The sequence below is a fragment of the Patella vulgata genome, chromosome 4, assembly GCF_932274485.2.
Source record: "Patella vulgata chromosome 4, xgPatVulg1.2, whole genome shotgun sequence".
In the NCBI taxonomy this organism is placed as follows: domain Eukaryota; kingdom Metazoa; phylum Mollusca; class Gastropoda; family Patellidae; genus Patella; species Patella vulgata.
This window is the reverse complement of record NC_065882.2, coordinates 56595450-56615949: the sequence shown is the minus strand read 5'-3', so window position 1 is coordinate 56615949 and position 20500 is coordinate 56595450. Positions and strand designations below refer to the sequence as shown.

The 20500-nt window shown below is 38.9% G+C and overlaps 1 protein-coding gene across 1 annotated transcript in view; it reads right to left on the bottom strand.

Moving 5' to 3' along the window:
• LOC126817675 (uncharacterized) overlaps positions 1–10839 on the bottom strand; it is a 46081-nt gene extending 35242 nt beyond the window's left edge. The window contains exon 1 of the mRNA XM_050544784.2: positions 10682–10839. The gene's annotated coding sequence lies outside the window, so the exon portion shown is untranslated. The remainder of the gene's footprint in view (positions 1–10681) is intronic.
• Between the last annotated feature and the right edge of the window lie 9661 nt (positions 10840–20500).

Sequence of the window (20500 nt, the reverse complement as noted above, 5' to 3'; positions counted from 1 at the left end):
TTTAGATGTGTGCATCTTCAACCGCACAAGGCTGCGTGGGATTACACTTAATTATACTATTCAAAAAAAAATAGGGGATATTTGATTTTGGGGGCATAATACTTAAATATGCAAATGACTACGAAAAAAGTCACTATAGAACCTAACAGAAGAAACATTTCCAGTTACATGTGACGCCCAAACGCACCAATAGCTACCGCATGGAATGCAGGTGATGCTTGGGATCATCATGGGGGTCCAACCCAAGATTTGCACGACTCTGACTTTGAATGTTACAGTCATTGTGGCATTGAATTCCAGGGTGGAAACATCAGTTTAATTGTTTTAGTGACCAGAAAACAAATTTTGGTATGCGTCGGCTTACCCAAAATGAAAGGTTACGTGCCCTTGGCATGCTACAGTTCGGCACAACACAGGCGGTTGTGGCGCGGACGATGAATGTTTCTCAGTCTGTCATAAGCAGGCTATGGTCCAGATACCGTGATACACAATCTGTACAGGACAGACCACGCTCAGGTCGACCAAGGGCGACAACTCAAGCCCAGGATCGATTTATCCGTACCTTGGCCTTGAGAAATCGTGTCATCACAGCAAATCAGATCAGCGCTCGTCTTCAAACAGACACTGGTGTGAGAGTGAGTGGCCAGACGATTCGGAATCGACTGCATAGGGGTCACCTTCGCGCCCGACGTCCTCGCGTGATCCCTTGTTTGAGAGATCATCACATTCAGGCAAGACGTCGTTGGTGTAGGGATCGTCAACACTGGGATAATCGACGCTGGAGCAATGTGATGTTTTCAGATGAGTCAAGGTTCACTGTTGATTTTTTGGACAGACGTAGGAGGGTGTGGCGTCGTCGAAACGAGCGCTTCCAAGACGTTAACGTCATCAGACATGATCGATTTGGGGGTGGTTCTGTTATGGTGTGGGGAGGCATCACTGTTGCTGGAAGAACCGCTTTACATGTTGTTGCAGGGCGTGTTACAGGCCAGTACTACCGGGACAACATCTTGGCAGTCCATGTTGTGCCGTTCGCACGACGTCATGGCCGCCGTTTCATTTTCCAGGATGACAACGCAAGATGTCACAGGGCCAGGATCGTTACAGGTTACCTCCAACAACAGAACATCACCACATTACCTTGGCCAGCACTGAGTCCCGACCTCTCCCCCATCGAGCATGTCTGGGACATGCTTGGACAGAGGTTACGTCAACGTCAACAATGTCCTGCCAATGTCCAAGAACTTGCTGCTGCGTTGCAACAGGAATGGGACAATCTGGACCAAAATGACCTTAGACGTCTCATTAGGAGTATGCCACGTCGGATCAATGCTTGTTTGGCAAACAGAGGAGGATTTACCCGTTACTGACTTGGTTGTGATGCTGTGGTAACTTTGCTGTTTGACCCCGGGTATCATTTTACCCTTATAATGGTCAGTCTGTGCCTTACTTAGTCTAACGATCATTTGGAATAAATCGATGAACGTGAACTTCATTTCATTTTGTCATTTGTTTCTTCGTCAGTTTCATTAGGTGACTTTAATAACACTTAAAAATCAAATATCCCCTACTTTTTTTGAATAGTATATCATGATTTAATATAGTGTCAGTTCATTAATGCGCAAAACGAGGAAAGGCATTGCCCATTTCAGATTAATAAGTGCATGCTTATTTTATACACTGTTTGAGTCAATCGCCAATGAGATGGTTATTTGAAGAATAGACATGACAATTCCAAGCCCTGGCATTCAACCGGATTTATAATTTGATACAAAATTGAGTACAATATCCAATTCCATTAAATATCGATGATTTCCCTTCAAACGATTATATCACATTTCAAGCACTGACATTCAATCGGATTATAGTTTGATACATAATTTACTACAATATCCAGTTTCATTAAAGATATATCACATCAATGATTTTATTTCATTTAATTATATCACATTCTATTATACCTGAAATATGATGAGCAACACAAAGAAATGAGTCATTTTCATCGCCTGTGTTTTGCATCATTAACAATAGTTCATAACACCATTGATTAGGTCCACACAGGTAAAACGATGAAAAAGAAAATCTCTTTTATTATCGATCTATTCGCCTTTTTCTGTTTTTAATTTCAAGTACGAGTAGAGTTCATCGTTTATTTTAATATGGATGTCAGGTTATTTTATACACTAATTAACGTAAGATAGAGTTACCAAAGCAAGATATCTATTTTACAGTACAATACTAATGTTAATTTATAAATACGTAACATGAGTCGAAATCGGTTATTAATCTCCTAAAAGATTTCTGATATTTCTCTTTGTTGTCAATTTGTAAAACCGAACCCACTTTATTGAACTTCGGTAATCGTTTTTGTTTTTAATTTGCCCTGATGATTTGAATATACATTAATACAAGGTGCGTGTTCAACTTAGACACAGATCGATCCATTTATTGTGGAGATACAGACGTTTTAAGATTATCGAAGAATTGTGGCCATGGTTTTCAAAAGTTTAGCAGAACAATGTTTTTGTTATTTGAATATGATAATATAACCGTTAAAAGACGAATGCATTTATAATTTATACAGCCATGTGGAATCTTTATTTGAAAACTATTTTCGGGAACATGACTAAGCAATGGAACAAATAAATCCGAAAACACATAGTTTACCTTTGGTTAAAGGAAACATTTAGACCCACCAACTGTCAAATCCCAATCACACTGACCAGAACACCGGAAGAACTAAAACAATTACATATCAAATCGCGTATTACATAGAAAATCATTGGCGACCATCGTAAACTTACTGGCCATAGGCCCCATGTCTTGGTGAAATATGATGTTGTCAGCGTTTTGAAAATTATCAACACCTTATTTCGATATCAAATATAATTACATTCTAATACAATATAGGTAATCATGACAGCTACTTGAATCAAGTTTTCAAAAAATTATAGGTGTTGCCTTTTATGATTTATGTCGACTGTCATGGATAAGAAGTTGCGAAAACAATGTGAACATTTTTGATCATAGCCAAATACAAACAAACTAATGAGCACGGGATTACTAGTATTTATGGTACCATGGATGTTACTAATTACTTTTTTTGGAGTAATTATAATACAAATTCCTACCCCAAATCCCAATTTTTTTTCACGTAATCAATGTGTGCTTTTAAGTATACAATATTCATACCATACAGTGTGCTAAAAAGTAAATTGAATTCCAACTGGCAAGACTCTTTTAAGGGTCCGCCAACGTGTACTTCGGTTTTTAGTCCCATTCGAACGACTAGACGATTTTCCTTATTAGGGTCCACCGTTCTGCACCACTGTTGAACTCTCTCAGCAAACCCTCGGATTGAAATCCGGACCTCCTTGTTAGTGAGGCCAGTGGGTCAGCACGGTAATCACCGAACCACCATTACTCCACCTTTGGAGAAAAAACAATAAATCAGGTTTCCACAAGTAGTAAATCACACATGCAGTAAACGTTAAGGAGAAAATGGCAACACAACTGAGAGGATAACCTTTAAAAAGTGGTAACACAATGACGCAAATCGTTTACTGTAGACGAATTCCATTTAATCAATGAAACATACAACTCTCTATGTGCTTTAAAACACAATAAATTTTGAATGGTCAGACCGTAAATCATGAATATTAACAAACCTTATAGCATCCAAATTTTGGAATATCGAAATTCAATAACCACGATTCATTGTTTGCAGTTCTCCATAAGACATGTGGGATCATAAAATGAATTTTAAGGCCATCAACGAAAATCAATATCAGTTAAATGTCTTATTGGGAAACTAAATAATCTTAGACTGTCGGTTTACCATGGCGCTAAACAAACTTTATGAGGGCTAAACCTAGACGCTTTAATTTATTGACCAATATACTAAAAGTAAACCCTATTTCATCAAACTGTAACGCATCAAAACAGCTAAATCCATTTCTTGTACATTTCGTACGAGATGACCCTACTCCTTGTCACGTACAGACTAGGTATCAAAATCAAGCCAGTTGTCTTAACTCAATGACAGATCTAATGATCTAAGGCGTTAGACCACTCGACCACTCCATCCACACCCGTTAGATTTACAGGAAGAAGTAAAATATATATATATACTAGCAGGATACCCGGCTTCGCTCAGGGGTTATACCTCCGAAACCGGAAGTGATAGACTAACGCCATCTGGCCTATGTTACTCCCCGGTCCGAGCTACCCCTATACCCTAAATTTCAGACTCGGGGCAGACCTAGTGTAGCCGTCAACCCCGAACAGACCGGCTTCGCTAGGGGGTCATAACTCCGAAACCGGAAGTGGTAGACTAACACCACCTGGCCTATGTTACTCCCCGGTCCGAGTTACACCTAGTGTAGCCGCCAACTCCGAACAGACAGACTTCGCTCGAGGGCCATAACTCCGAAACCGGAAGTGGTAGACTAACGCCACCTGGCCTATGTTACTCCCCGTTCCGAGCTACCCCTATACCCCAAATTTCAGACTCGGGGCAGACCTAGTGTAGCCGCCAACCCCGAACAGACCGGTTTCGCTCGGGGGTCGTAACTCCGGAACCGGAAGTGGTAGACTAACGCTACCTGGCCTATGTTACTCCCCGGTCCGAGCTACCCCTATACCCCAAATTTCAGACTCGGGGCGGACCTAGTGTAGCCGCCAACACCGAACAGACAGACTTCGCACGGGGGTCATAACTCCGAAACCGGAAGTGGTAGACTAACGCCACCTGGCCTATGGTACTCCCCGGTCCGAGCTACCCCTATACCCCAAATTTTAGACTCGGGGCGGACCTAGTGTAGCCGCCAACCCCGAACAGACCGGCTTCGCTCGGGGGTCATAACTCCGAAACCGGAAGTGGTAGAGCCGCCAACCCCGAACAGACCGGCTTCGCTCGGGGGTCATAACTCCGAAACCGGAAGTGCTAGACTAACGCCACCTGGCCTATGTTACTCCCCGGTCCGAGCTACCCCTATACCCCAAATTTCAGACTCGGGGCAGACCTAGTGTAGCCGCCAACCCCGAACAGACCGGCTTCGCTCGGGGGTCATAACTCCGAAACCGGAAGTGATAGACTAATGCCACCTGGCCTATGTTACTCCCCGGTCCGAGCTACCCCTATACCCCAAATTTCAGACTCGGGGCAGACCTAGTGTAGCCGCCAACCCCAAACAGACAGACAGACAGACAGACAGACAAACGACAGTCACAAATATATATATATAGAAGATAGATAGACAGATGATATGCGAATATGCAAAGTTGTTAGGTGTGAAATGTAAATGGTGTCTACTGATTAGGGAGAACAACCGTGGATTAACAAATGAAAATTAAACAAACCAGGAACAATAATTCGGGCACAAAGGTAAGGGGGCGCGGCAAATCATATCCCCGACATTATTCGCTAGAATTTGGTTTAATTGAACTAGGACCCACAAAAAGTATTTTTATAACATTGGTCGGGTTAATACAATACACCTAATACTTTAATCGTTTCGTTAATCTGCAGTTGAATAACATTATCAGGGATTTTTCAATCCTAATTTCCCTAAAAATAAACATTGTTTTAAATTTCAGAATGCATTTAAGTTTTTATTTCACTTCGAATGATGAACATTTAGTTTTTATTTAGTATCATATTTATTTCGACCCTCTCGGTTCTCAGATATTTATACTTTGTACCGAGATTCCAGACCGGCATTCGTCAAACTTGTGTGGTTTGAATGCATTTTCTGTTCTCGTATTTCGCGCATATTTGAAGATCACGGCTTTATATTCCAGAGCTTCAAATTTAGTTGACAAGAACATTCAATTTGCTACACAACGATGTCTTATTTTTATGTATTTTAAAACAGAAATAAGATTAAAGTGGTCGTCCATTTTCATTAACCCTGTTGGGTTGGAATATAGTATGTTAAAGTATCTGAGACAGATTATAAACAATAGTCAGAAGTGAAGAAAGATTAAGTTTTTCAACTTAAACGCAAGCCGACCTAATAGTTTCAACATTTATACCTCTGAGAAATGCCATAACACCGACATAGACAAAAATTCGCCACAAATTAGAATCAACCAATTAACAAAACGGTTAAACTTAAACATAATTTTAATTAATCTGATTAAAATACTATATTTCGTTTCGTTTTTATTATACTTTCGATGGCCTACACTACACGAAGATCTGAACGTTTGTAGCGATAGGTCGCGTCAGAGGTCATACGAGCGGCTTTTGACCCTATGACGTCAGACATTTGATTAACCAATCAGCATTGATATCACTAGTGGATTACCCACAGTTCCGTGCAAAACACGCCTGAAGTTCGCTGTAACAGACCGTTTCATGACATTGGCTGATAGCTCACGTCATTCAGAACACGTCAATGATAACAACTCTTCCAGATCCTAGTGAAGTAAAGACAAGTAAAACAAAATTTGAACTATAAAAACGAAACGAAATAGGATCTGTGTTTTAACCAGATTGAATATTAATCTGATTACCAGGTTGAAAAAAATATACAGCTATCAATCATGTAATCAACTAGAGATAATAAGAAATCAGTACATCGAAGAGGAATATCCTTTTTCTCATCTGTCTGACAATCACTGCGTAATTTCTGTTTTTACACCACACATGTTAAGATCAGTGATTATCATTCACCATTTAATTATAAGGCTTCAAACATTCACACAGCCCCGATTCTAAAAGGATAAGAAAAACAAAACGCGCGGTCATAATTGGCCAGGAAATAGAGGCTAAATGATAGAGTTTCTTTTAATCCCGCAAGGTTTCATTTCATGTTCCGATCTAAGCATTTTTTCATCAAACAATTACCAGATAACTGGACTTTCCACGTGTGTTTAATAAAAGGTTTTGCTCGTAACATGTATTAAGATAAAAAATCATCGGCATCCTGCCATTTGAGTTAAAAATCACGAGAAATCGATAGTGATTTTTATAGCTCAACTTTTACATATAACCGTTTTAATAGAAACAAGAAACATGCCTATAATATCTGCCATCGGTAAAGATGGTGTTTTATATTCTCGATGTACATGTAATGGTAACACACATTATCAGCACAATAATATTGCCACATGGACGATTATTTCCATTGCTCTAGTATATTCGAAGTGGCATTAACATAGACAATGGAGGCTAAGATCCCGAAGGAACTGCACCATGTTGCAAGGTAGATGGGCGTAGCCCCTAGAGATAATCTGCTTTCTATCCTCTACACCTATACGTGTAGTCGGTGTAAGAGCCTAGAATTAATATATATATACATAGTTCTATCGATCCTATTGATTTACTATCAATATATCGAATTCAATTTACTATATTTAGAGGAATCTCGCCTTCGTATAGTTGCGAGTTCTAGTTATGACTTGAGTGACTACGCTTTGATCCGGAAAACTATGGCGGTGGCAAAGGATGTTGAATGAGTGTGTAGAAACATCCGACGGGCATAAAAAAAATAACGTATGCGGTTTCCAGTCTAAGCCAGACATACCCAAGCTCCACGAGGCAATTTACCCCTTTCTGATCGATGCTAAAATGTTATTTCTGTGATGGTATTTTTTATCCAGGACATATTTCACAAAGAATGTTTGAAACCTTTGAAGGGGGTATCCAGCGAGTGCCCTTCTGGTGCCTTCACTGGGAGAAAAGGCGGCGGAAAGCAATGACAGAACTTTATTTCACTCTCAATTAAGAAAGTCTTGTCCCACACTAAACAAACAATCTTAGCTACTACCCACAGGTCAACAAGTAAGTTCAGAAACTTATAAAGAAGAAGAAATTGTCATTTAAAAGACCCAGTTCCGGTGCATTTTTTGCATCGATTGAGTACAGTCAGATCATGTTTTACTTTTAGTAACATGAGATCAATGGGACAGGTTGTGATCTATGACTCTTGTGGACTTTCACTAAGAAGGTAGACAACAAAACAGATATGATCATTTTGAAAGGATTTATATTCATTTTTTTTATCAAAGTATCAAGACGGTATGAAGGCATCAATTTACCCTCGTAATAGCCTCAAGAATCCTATACTTTCTGTCGATATTACATAATGTCATTCCACTTCGTGTCTGAGAAGACTTAATTCATGGCTGAGAGGGAAGGCGTGTAGAAATGACAATTAGATCCTAACTCAAAATCAATCCTAGGCTAGACATGTGAGATAGTTTATCAATGACCATTAACAAATCAGAGTGACTATGTAATCACGTTTCTTGCACCAAGGGTATCGATAAGAAGTGTGATATGCTTTTGAAAATATGTTGGTTATTGATAGAAGACGGTGTCAATTAGAGTTGCGTGCAATCATGTATAAACATAACAGAATACAACCCTAATTATTAACATGAACACTGAAACATAATCTGAATGTATTCAAGACACGGTGTGCTCAATCTGCACTTCTAGGTTTTACTCATGGTCTAAAAGGGTCCGATGGTTGTTGTGCGTTTTATTTATATCGTCTTCTTATAATTGACTTGCATAATATCAAATTTTCAGCACCCACTACGTCTTTTCGGAACAAACATATCGTTTATTTTATTGCATTAAATAGGTAGTGGGGCGGAATGGAGTACCCTAGATTGAACCAAACTGATCTACAGCGCACTCTTTTGGCCACCTGACCCCAAGTTCTGGAAATGGAATGATTGTCATGATAACTTAAAACACAATGTCCACCAGAAAACTATGTATGTATAGAAATATATCAAAGTGTATAGCAAATTGTTAATATGGAGTAATGTAACATATTAATAGGTGACATGCATAATGTACTTATTAATTAATAAAGTTATTTATTAATTATTCCGAAAATCATAGACATACTCTAATACTGCTGTAATAAACAAAGTCCAGCTCCTCATTGGATCAACGGTGGCCACATATAACCAGCCTCTGTCGCCCCATGAAAATGTGGAATCAGTCTTCCCAATCCTTTGCAAACCTCCATCAGACGAAAAACATCAATATCTCTCGATATATTATAAATTTACTGCAAGATATATACACTGTAAAGTAATGAACACACCCAAGGTCACCATGCCATGTCACCCATTCATTCAAAAATAAATCAACAGATGGGTTAAAGATGCATTATATAAGATTTAGATAAAAGAGCTGGCCGTTCTTGCTATAATATTTCAAGCCTAGATAATGAACAATGAATATATTGAAAATTCCATTCAAGCAACGACACTTGACAACTAAGACTAAGCCACTGAGCAACACTTGTGTTGGATATTCGGCGCTATATAAATGATACATTATTATAATTATTTAGTAATAGATGTCACAAAACAAAAGAGCCGAATATTGTTAACTTTGGTGACTAATCAAAAGCTGAATCTGCCAATTTATAGATATTAAAGATAGAGCTAAGTGATCCTGATTTAAGAATAATGACTCGGATTGGTGTGACAGAAAGCTTAACGTCGGAAGGCGGCGCGACCTCACACAAATGAAGCGTCTATGTCAGAGAGACGGTTTTGGTCTAAAACCCCAAGAGATGAGACTAGAGATGTACTTTTACTCCAAGTTTAACTACTTTAAGGGGCAATAAGAAATTGAAATATGTAATAAATCCAATAAGATAATATGGAACACAATCCCTATTTTAATTTAATGCGAAGTTGTCATCATTTGCGTGATCACGTACAGGTGATTCTTATGAAACGTCGCTTTAAATTAAAATACTTATTGTGTTCCATATTATCTACAATAAGCTGTGGTATCAGGAAGTGTGAATATACATGTAATTGATAGGTCAGTGTTTCAGACAAACTGTCAGTTACAACCATTAAATTACCACCATTAAATGCAATTTCCTGTTTTTGTTAGAATATATATATATATATATTTATATATATATATAATATCTTTCGGACCATAGCGGCGGGGGGGGGGGGGGGTATGGGTGCAGGGGACGATGGGGTTGAATAGTCTAACTCGCGTTCTATAGTAGGTTTACTCCGTGTCATCTTGTATTACCTAACAGGTACAGATTATGTTCTTTTAAAATAAAAGCGTGTTGTATTATATTTTTTTTAAAATCACACGTAGCGTGTTATATTCGGAGCTCCACATAATCACTTCCAATATAACTCGAGGACAAAAAAAACGTTCATTCCGTCATCACATTTAAACAAAAAGCCATGTTAATCTAGAAACATAGACTTCGCGACAATAAATAAAGCGCCCAAAGACAGTCTTGTCGTTCATTCTATTCATAGAGGTTTTCTCTTGTTGAACGATTTAGAAATAATTTCTCCAGAACTTCAAATAATCAAAGCATGGTCCCGTAGGTTGTTTCCAAGGTTTGATGCTAGATAGGCTTTTGGCTAATTCAACAATCCCGACTAGTATTAAAGATGCATTATGTAAGAGCTAATTCAACATCTATACCAACGTATGTCTTTAAGCATTGGCGAAGTTTGCCTTGATGGATTGGGTGCTATTGTTTGCTTATTTTCTATTTAATGCCTGGTAAAGTGGAACCACTGGTTTAATTTAAGGAGTTACATGTTTGCACACCCATAATATTTTTTAGACATCTGGTGTATTTCGTATTTGTTCAGTTTTAATATTGGAAATATACCTAATTACTGAAGGCGTGCATCATATTGTAAATAAATGGCTTACCTTATGGTAAAAGACCGACTTTTTATGGTAATCTATCCACCGGTGATCCCCAGACAAAGAAAATTACAGAAAATGACACATAACCAATTTACGGGTACTTAAATGTCGAATACTCAGCGCAACTGTCGTCTGCTTCGGAATGTTCACGTGTCCGGATACTGCGCGTGATCTTGTTCAGTATTATTGTTCACAGTCGCAGTATGATCGATCTACTCTCATCGGCTTAAGCGAACCATTGATTTTTCCAACACTATTAAAAAGTTTCGGGAATGAAAGGTTTTCCGCTCATACTGATTCTTTTTTTTAAAATTATATTATATATTTTTTTTTATTTGGTCTTCGATTTATCATTTCCGTCAACATCATTAGCGACGATTGACTTGAATTTGTGCTGGGTTTAATTAATTTTTGAAGATGTAAAGAAATTTTAACAAATTAACATTAATTTGAACGTCATTGTTTACGTGGGCGATTCAAAATATTAACGTAGGGGCGTTCTATAGGCCAGGAATCGAGTCTGACGTTATTGCCGCTGAAGTCCGCCAGTCGATGGTACAAGGAACAAACATGTTTCTCGTAGATCGTACTTGAAATGATGGAGCCTTGCTCCGAAGAACAAGAATGCATAGAACAAGAATAAGATGAACAACACGATAAGCAAAGAAAATTGTCAATGTCAATATAAAAGTCAATGGTTAATCTATCTATATATATTTGTGACTGTCGTTTGTCTGTCTGTCTGTCTGTTCGGGGTTGGCGGTTACACTAGGTCTGCCCCGAGTCTGAAATTTGGGGTATAGGGGTAGCTCGGGCCGGGGAGTAACATAGGCCAGGTGGCGTTAGTCTACCACTTCCGGTTTCGGAGTTATGACCCCCGAGCGAAGCCGGTCTGTTCGGGGTTGGCGGCTACAGTAGGTCTGCCCTGAGTCTGAAATTTGGGGTATAGGGGTAGCTCGGACCGGGGAGTAACATAGGCCAGGTGGCGTTAGTCTACCACTTCCGGTTTTGGAGTTATGACCCCCGAGCGAAGCCGGGTATCCTGCTAGTTAATTACATAATCGTGTTTATTAAAAAAAAAGTCTCACAACTATTTTGAAAAATGTTACACATCGTCGTCTTTTTACCATCCTTTTTGCTACTTTTGGACCCTGAAATGTTGTGCCATAGCGCTTTTATGAATCTACGTGTATGCTAGAACACGAAGGTGTATATTTGGTGTGATTTTAACCATTATAAAGACTGGAATTTAATCAATATTTTTTATGAGATTTTCTAGGAATTTTCATATTCTCGTCTGTCTGTCTGCATGCTGGTTGATCTACGCGCTACATTTAGGTAGGTGGGACCTTGCAAATCTGTAAATGATGTGATTCTATGGTAAAGGTGTATACACTTTCTGAAATGATTCATTAGTGAAACCAAACATTGCTGTCGAGTCGAAGATTTTTTAAAATCAGATTTGACATATTTTTTTTTTACTATTCACTTGACTAGTACTGATGGTAGATAACTGCCATCATGCTGTGATAGAACTAAGTTCAGCTCAGCCAGTCATACGTACGCGGCGCGAAAATCTGCCAAAACTCTAAAACTATATTGACGAAACGTATCACGTATCACGGATGGGACCCCCCCCCCCCCCCCCTTTGCCAAAAGTCTCTATCTCCTGGTCCGTATCGCGTATCCGTATAGATTTTGCGTGTTACGTCATCAATGCGTGTGTATTTCTCATACATGATACGGCACACGGATACGGATAGACGCTGAAATGTTGTGCCGTAGCGTTTTTTGTGAATCTATGTGTATCCTAGAACACGAAGGTATATAGTTGATCTGATTATAACCATGATAAAGACTAGAATTTAAACATATTTTTATGATGAGCTTTCGCGGAAGTTTCATATTTTTCCTCTGTCTGTATGTCTGCCTGTCTGCATGCTAATTGATCTACGTGTTAAATTTAGGGAGGTGGGGCCTTGCAAATCTGTAAAAGAGGTATATACTTTCTGAAATGATACATAAATGAAACCAAAAATTGCTGTCGAAGTCGAACATAGTGAAATCGTTTACAATGTGATTAGCGAAAAGGGATTTAAAAACAAAAATAAAAAAAATAAAACAAATAAGTAAGAAAAACATAAAGATTAAGAAAATAAATAAATGAATAAAAACTGAAATTATATGGCATTCTGAAGGAATGATCATATAGTTGATCGTAACATATATATATATATATATATATATATATATGGTCTTAAAGGCAATCTTTATTTTGAGTGCATATTCAAATACAATAAAACATTTAAGATAGTTACATGGATGTGCAATCATTCGTAATTTAAAAATATATATAGTATAGTGTAATAAATGAGACGCAATGTGGTTTGCGTTTCCCTCTGTTGGATCTTTTTTGCGCTTCACCCTGCTTTGGTTGTTATTTTATTTTTGCACAGGACGGAAGGTTTCCCTCTTAGGGACAGTTTTGCGACCCCCCCCCCCTGCTGTGTATCTTTTAATTAATAAGTTTATTTTCCAGATGGTTAACGTTTCTCTTCAGGAGACATTTTTACATTTCACCTGGCATAGCCTTTGCATATCATTATATGCGTTTTGCCATACCTATTTGATCAATGAAGTCCCAGATAAGCCAAGAAATCCAATGTCTATCATCCGGGGATGCGGAAAGCTGAGCATCGAGTTAAAGTGTTTTATCCCTCCCTAGCAAATTGTCAACCATTAATTGACGTTCGTTATTTAATTGATCACCATCGACTAATAAATAGGTGTGAAGGGGTTGCAGTATGTCCACACAGACATTTGATCGGTGTATAGGAATAGTCTTTGACTACGTCTATTGTTTTTAGCCTCGTGATGAGCTTGCAAACTTTGATTAAAGGGTGATTGACGTAAACTTTGTCTACAAGATTGCCATCTATTTGATAGCAGTGGGTGTTTTCTTGTTTTAGACGCAGTTTCCATGCATTTCCATCTTCTTTTTTGCTATGCTTGTAAATTCCTGCCAACTGTATTCTACATCTGGAAGAGTTGTTATATAACCCGCGTTCTCCTTGAAATGGGGGAGTAACCAATGAAACCATCTGTTACGGCGACTTCTTGGCGTGCGATGCCCAGAACTGTGGGTAAGGCACTAGAAACGGCAACCCTGGTTGAATAATCAATGTCTGATGTCATAGGATCAAAAGCCGCACGTATAACCCCTGACGCGGTCTCCCAGTACAACTGGTCAGATCTTCATGTAGTGTAGGGCATCGAAAGTATAAAAAAAAACGAAAAGAAAAATAGATCTGTATTTTAATTTGATTGTACTGATGTTGATCTTGGTAGATAACTGCGATCATGCTGTAATAGAAATAAGCTCAGGTCAGCTACCCATACGTACGCGGTGCGAAAATCTGCCAAAACATTGATGCAACGTATCGCGTGACGAAACGGATACGTGATACGGATAGGGAAAATTCCACTTGCCAAAAGTCTCTACTCCCATTCGCCACGTCCGTTCAAATTGTGTGTGAAGTGATTTTCAACACTGTGAACGTGATAGAGGCTATAGTTTTTTACTGGATTTATTTTCAAATTTGTTGTGAAGCATTGTCTTTTTAAAAGGATGAACCCAAAGTATTATGAACACAGTCAATTTAAAATTGGGTGTAAAGCATTTGAATCTGAGCGGATGAACTCTGTTGAATTTATACAATGAGATAGGGGCACAAAGGATCGTTTTAAAATTTGGTCAACATTCATGTTTTCCTTTCGGATAAGGTGCTGTTTATGGCAATCTTACATTCGAGACATAGCTGCTTTGCGGGCCTATTTGCACTCTTTGCGTGACTATCTTTAATAGTGGCGCGACCCATGACCCACAAGCAAACGTGATTATCTGGTGATAGATCATTAGTGATGTTTTTATTATAACATTAGAGGTATTATGGGATCTTTAACGGGCAATAACAATTTGTATACGACATCGGGGTTTCTTAAAATTTCCTTGTCTCCCCCACTGGCTTCACCTCTGGCAGTTGGCAGTTCCCCATTAACACAACCACCGGTAAAGGATAGTCTACACGCACTACTAATTTGTACACTAAGCTCGAATTTTGGCATCACCCGTACGACTAGAGACAATTTCCATTTCAACCCCACAGGCGCCACACCTGATAAATTGATCGAATTTATATTCCGCATTAATAATATAAAGGTAACATATATTTGAATAATTTGTATTAATTGTTCTTTTATTTAGTAAAATATACTACTATCATACTACTATCATAGTCAATACGAATATCTGTAAAGCGGCATCACACTGTCCGAAATTGACACCATTTGGACACATGATAGAGTGGATGTTCAAATTCGGCTCTGATCGTAAAAACAACGGGCCTTTCGCGAGGGCATCTTAAGCCATGGCACCGATGATCAGACGAAGTAAATACGAAGATGACACGATTTGACAAGATGCATTACAATGGCTTAATGAAGGGCAAAATTAATGGGTATTTTTGGGTATGCCAAAGATTTGCCAGCGCTCACGAAGTTGCTGCCGGAACCTGAAAAATTTTACAGGCGGTCATACGATAGCGTAAGATGCCCGATGGTTTTACGATAAGAGTCGAATTTACGTTATCGTGTAACTGGTGTCAATTTCGAGAGATTATGACGCCCCGTAAAGCATCTTCCTGAGTCAGTCCTCAGCAATTCTACAATCATTGTGTGTCCTGCGGATATAACCTACTATACAAAATTCATATCTTCTTATTACCTTCGTCTGTGATTCGGTCGGGCGCTACCATCGTGTGACGTTCTGTAGGCATCGCATTTTCTGCCGCTGTTGATTGCTTTTCGATTAATTTTGGGGCCATCTTCGCGCTAAATTCAAAATTCCATATTCGCATTATTGGCATCTGGTGTCAATTTCGGGACAGTGTATACGAGAATTTAATCAGGAGTGCGAATTATGGGAAGGTCACGTTTTATTTCGCCCACTTCCGGTTTCCATAAGTCGAAGGAGAAAGTCAACAAAAGACACGAACTGAACGAAGCAAAGATACGAAGTTAAGTATAATTCGATGATACGACAATCAAGCCTTTTGTTGTGTATTCGTGTCTTCGCCATTGTCTTTTTATGGGCGAAGGCGAAGAAGATACCGTATAGCCGTTTTAAGTCATGATAGAGTTACAATAAAGCACATAACGCTTTAAGTTACAGAAATGGAGGGGAAGCCGGATAACCTAAAGAACACCAATGAGTTTAGGTTGGATGACAAATCTTCTTGGAAAACTTCCTATTAAAGTTCTAAAATTCCGATCTCATTTATTAGGAATCTCATAAAGTGGATTGAGTTCATTTTCTGATATTGACATGAAGAGTCTTTGTTTATGTCAACCTGTCAGATTATATTATTCGGTAGAATTACTGAATAAGGTTGCATCAATCTGTGTTATACAGAATCGATTTTCTTCATATCATATCCTGAAGAAGTATCGTTTTGTATGCAATACCAGGATCGAATTTAAGGGCACCAACAAGAAAACTGTGTCTTTAATCAACCACATTGTAACCTTAGTTACAAATAAAACACCACCTGGCTTATAGAATAATTATAACCTTATTGTTATACTTCATGTATATTTGACCAGGGCCCGCGACAGGGCGCTCAGGGCCCTGGGATAAGAAACTCGGCGATGGTGTGTGTTTGGAAGGAGGTGGGGCTTGAAAGATACATGTTCTGAGGCATCATTTTGATGTATATCTGGGGGCAACTAGAGGCCACTCACTCTCACACCAGTGTCTGTTTGAAGACGAGCGCTGATCTGATTTGCTGTGATGACACGATTTCTCAAGGCCAAGGTACGGATAAATCGATCCTGGGCTTGAGTTGTCGCCCTTGGTCGACCTGAGCGTGGTCTGTCCTGTACAGATTGTGTATCACGGTATCTGGACCATAGCCTGCTTATGACAGACTGAGAAACATTCATCGTCCGCGCCACAACCGCCTGTGTTGTGCCGAACTGTAGCATGCCAAGGGCACGTAACCTTTCATTTTGGGTAAGCCGACGCATACCAAAATTTGTTTTCTGGTCACTAAAACAATTAAACTGATGTTTCCACCCTGGAAATCAATGCCACAATGACTGTAACATTCAAAGTCAGAGTCGTGCAAATCTTGGGTTGGACCCCTATGATGATCCCAAGCATCACCTGCATTCCATGCGGTAGCTATTGGTGCGTTTGGGCGTCACATGTAACTGGAAATGTTTCTTCTGTTAGGTTCTATAGTGACTTTTTTGTAGTCATTTGCATATTTTAGTATTATGCCCCCAAAATCAAATATCCCCTACTTTTTTTGAATAGTATATATATATGGTCATGTTGTATTGTTTCACTTTCTATCTATCTAGATTTACAACACATTCAAAACAGTCCTCTCATATTACTCCAATACTATACACTCTTCACTAGCTACCAATTCAATATATAATTAGGTTTAGCATTCTGCTTCTTACATACAAATGTTTGGGCCATAGTATATACCGGAAAACACCGGAAAACAACCGGAAAACACCGGAAAACAACCGGAAAACAACCGGAAAACCACATTTTATACTGAATACCGGAAAAACACTAAATACCGGAAAACATCCTAAATACCGGAAAACACCCTAAATAGGTAACCCGGAGCCTGGTCCTCTGTGTGCGGTTTTGGACCAAGTGAGCGCCGATGAAGGAAGGTCAAGGTCATTACGATGTTCGTTTTACAAATAGCCCCCCGCCCCACCAAAAAAAAATAAAAAAATTTCCGATTTTTTTTCTCTAAAATTGTGTTGATGCCTATTATGTTTTGAATGTTTTAAAAGACGCAATCAGTCTACCTCCATCATTGACCATATTTTATTTTGTATTTTAATTTTAGTTTTCAGTAAATTTCAGTAGATTTCAGTGTTTCAGTATTTCATTAGATTAAACACTGCCCTCGGAGGGCCCCATTATATGCCGGTTGCGCCGGTCTCCTGGTTCTTACCAGTAACGCTGGCATCAGGGTGGTACGAATTAGTGGAAGGCACGACTAGGCCAACTCCTCCCTAGGTAATAAAAAATCGCATCATAAAACAGCAAGTATCATCAAAAGCGAGTTAATAAATCTCTGAATAGTTCGAGTTGAAGTTCCAGGTTTAACCGCTATGTGTCCTAATCACCAAACGAAATGGATGCCAAGCAATTCTCGGACAGACTGTAATCTGAAAAGTGTTTATCCTTTCCAAGAGCTATCCATCTCGTTGGAAGGGCTAAAAATTTACTTGTTTCTGAGCTTACTTTCATTCCAGGGTCAAATATAATCACTTGAACCATAATAATATTCAACATATTCCATCATATTCCGAGGGCCGCACACAGGATTTTTTTCTGGATTACTTTTCGAGCTTTTTCCCCCAACTTGTTGACCAGATTTCCTTGAGAAAACCCCAACTTTCGCCCAATTGTCCATGAGATAACTGCATAATCTATCTTACTGCATTGACGGGAAGTGGTAAGCTGGACGTCTGTGAAAAGGGTTGATCGATAAATTTTCAAGGAAGCAATTGTTGTTTTTGTTTGTAAAATAGAGGACTCTGGCCGATGAGGCTACTTTCCCCCCGAGAATCTCAGGCAACCAATTTGTTTTATGCACTACTATCGTAATAAAACATTACTATGTTAACCACTGGTGGCTGAAGACTTACACCGAATGCGTATTCGGAAAAAAATGTCCCCGAGAAAATGTTTTTTCCGACAATCGATATGTCTTCTTTTGCACAAATTATGCTGCACTGTGTAAGAACTTGCATCCTTTGATCTGAAGATTGTAGATGGAAAAGTATCATTTGCACTATTTCAAAGTAAACCTGCAATTTCGTATATCATCCCGTAATTTGTGATTAAAGGGGAAGACCAACGATTTTCAATAAGGTTTCCATAAATAATAAATATATATTTAGAAATAATCCCTCCTATAACATATGCAAAAAATAATTAGTTTGGAGCAAGTTTAGCGCTGTATTTTGTGATCGTTTCGCCGTTTGGCAGAAAATCTGATGAAAGGTAATCTTTATTAGGATATTAAGAACAAGAACTTACGGTGTTTTGAAGGTATAATATACAACGCGTTTGTGTAAATAAGTTTCTAAACTGGACACTGTGACACAATTTAAGCCACATGGCTAATTGTTTACATCACGTGATAGCTGGCACGTGACAGATATTAACCGAACACAAATTGGCGACCTATTCGGCTAGCGACCTATTCGACCGATCCAGTATTTTTTCCAGTATTTTTCTCTGTAAAATTATTTTCTACGGAATGTTTTTTTGTAAAACCAATTTTTCGGAAATTTTTTTTTTTGGGTGGGGGTGGGGCTATTTGTAAAACAAACATCATAATGACCTTGACCTTCCTTTATCGGCGCTCACTTGGTCCAAAACCGCACACAGAGGACCAGGCTCCGGGTTACCTATTTAGGGTGTTTTCCGGTATTTAGGATGTTTTCCGGTATTTAGTGTTTTTTCCGGTGTTTTCCTGTATTCAGTATAAAATGGTGTTTTCCGGTATATAGTATTGCCGCAAATGTTTCAACAACTTCTCTCCTGCATATCTATCAGAACTTCTTGTATTGTATAGCCCTATACGCAACCGCAGCGCCCCCACCCCTAGGCCAAGATATTAGAACATGCCCCTAAATGCCAATCTTCAAATAAAGAAAGCACTTAAAACACATCTTTTACGTAAACGTCTAACATATTACTTTTATAATGTATTTAAACCTGATGTTTGTTTTAATATTTTATTCTGTGTGCTATGTTTAGTTATTTTATTGTATTTAGTTCAACAGGCTTACAATATGAGATCTTAAAATTAATTACATTTCAAGACAAGACAAGGATACTACCAGTCGTGTTAAAAGTAAATAAACAAGATGTCACCCAAGCGATTAGAATACACTACATCAGCTACACCTACGGTCAGGCCCGTAGCCAAGCTGCTGGCTGCGGAGAAGTATTGAACCTTTTAGGGGGACGGGGGAGGTGTCTCTCTCTCCAGACGAAGCGGGTACCGGGGTTCTCCGGTGGAAAATTGGACGACCGCAAACTTGTTTTCAAGCCCATAAAATCTTTTTCTAGCAAACTTTGAACAATGAACACAGTTACAAGACAGGGGCCCACACGACGGTGGGTCATTTGGCAAGTCATTACAAAACATATGGCAGATAGTTGTCAGAGCATAACCAATAATATGTAATATATACAAACGTCTCCAAATCAATACTCCACATGATGATCCCTGACTGCTGTATATTACAAATAGTATACTTTCCACTGAATTACCGTCTTGCCTATAGATGTAAGTATTGCAGACACAGTGCTTTTACTGTGAGGCGTTCTATAGGCAAAACACAACTCCCTATTTTTTAATTTTTTTTTTTACCTTACTTATGAGGGGTACACTGACAAATGACAGAGCCCGATCCCTATTTGGCATTATCTTACTAACTACCGTGTAGGCTGCCTGGAAGGAGAGTTATGATAATTCTTAAACACGGCTTTAATCCACTGTAGGCATGCGGACGACCCCATATGACTACTCGTGCCCTTCACATATACTGTCCCCCAGTGTTTCAGACAAAGTAACAGTTGGGACACTTGTCTCTTACGGCAAGGGCCGGTAAATCAGTGAATAGTATACTTTCCACTGAATTACCGTCTTGCCTATAGATGTAAGTATTGCAGGCACAGTGCTTCTGCTCCGGAATCATTTTACGAATATC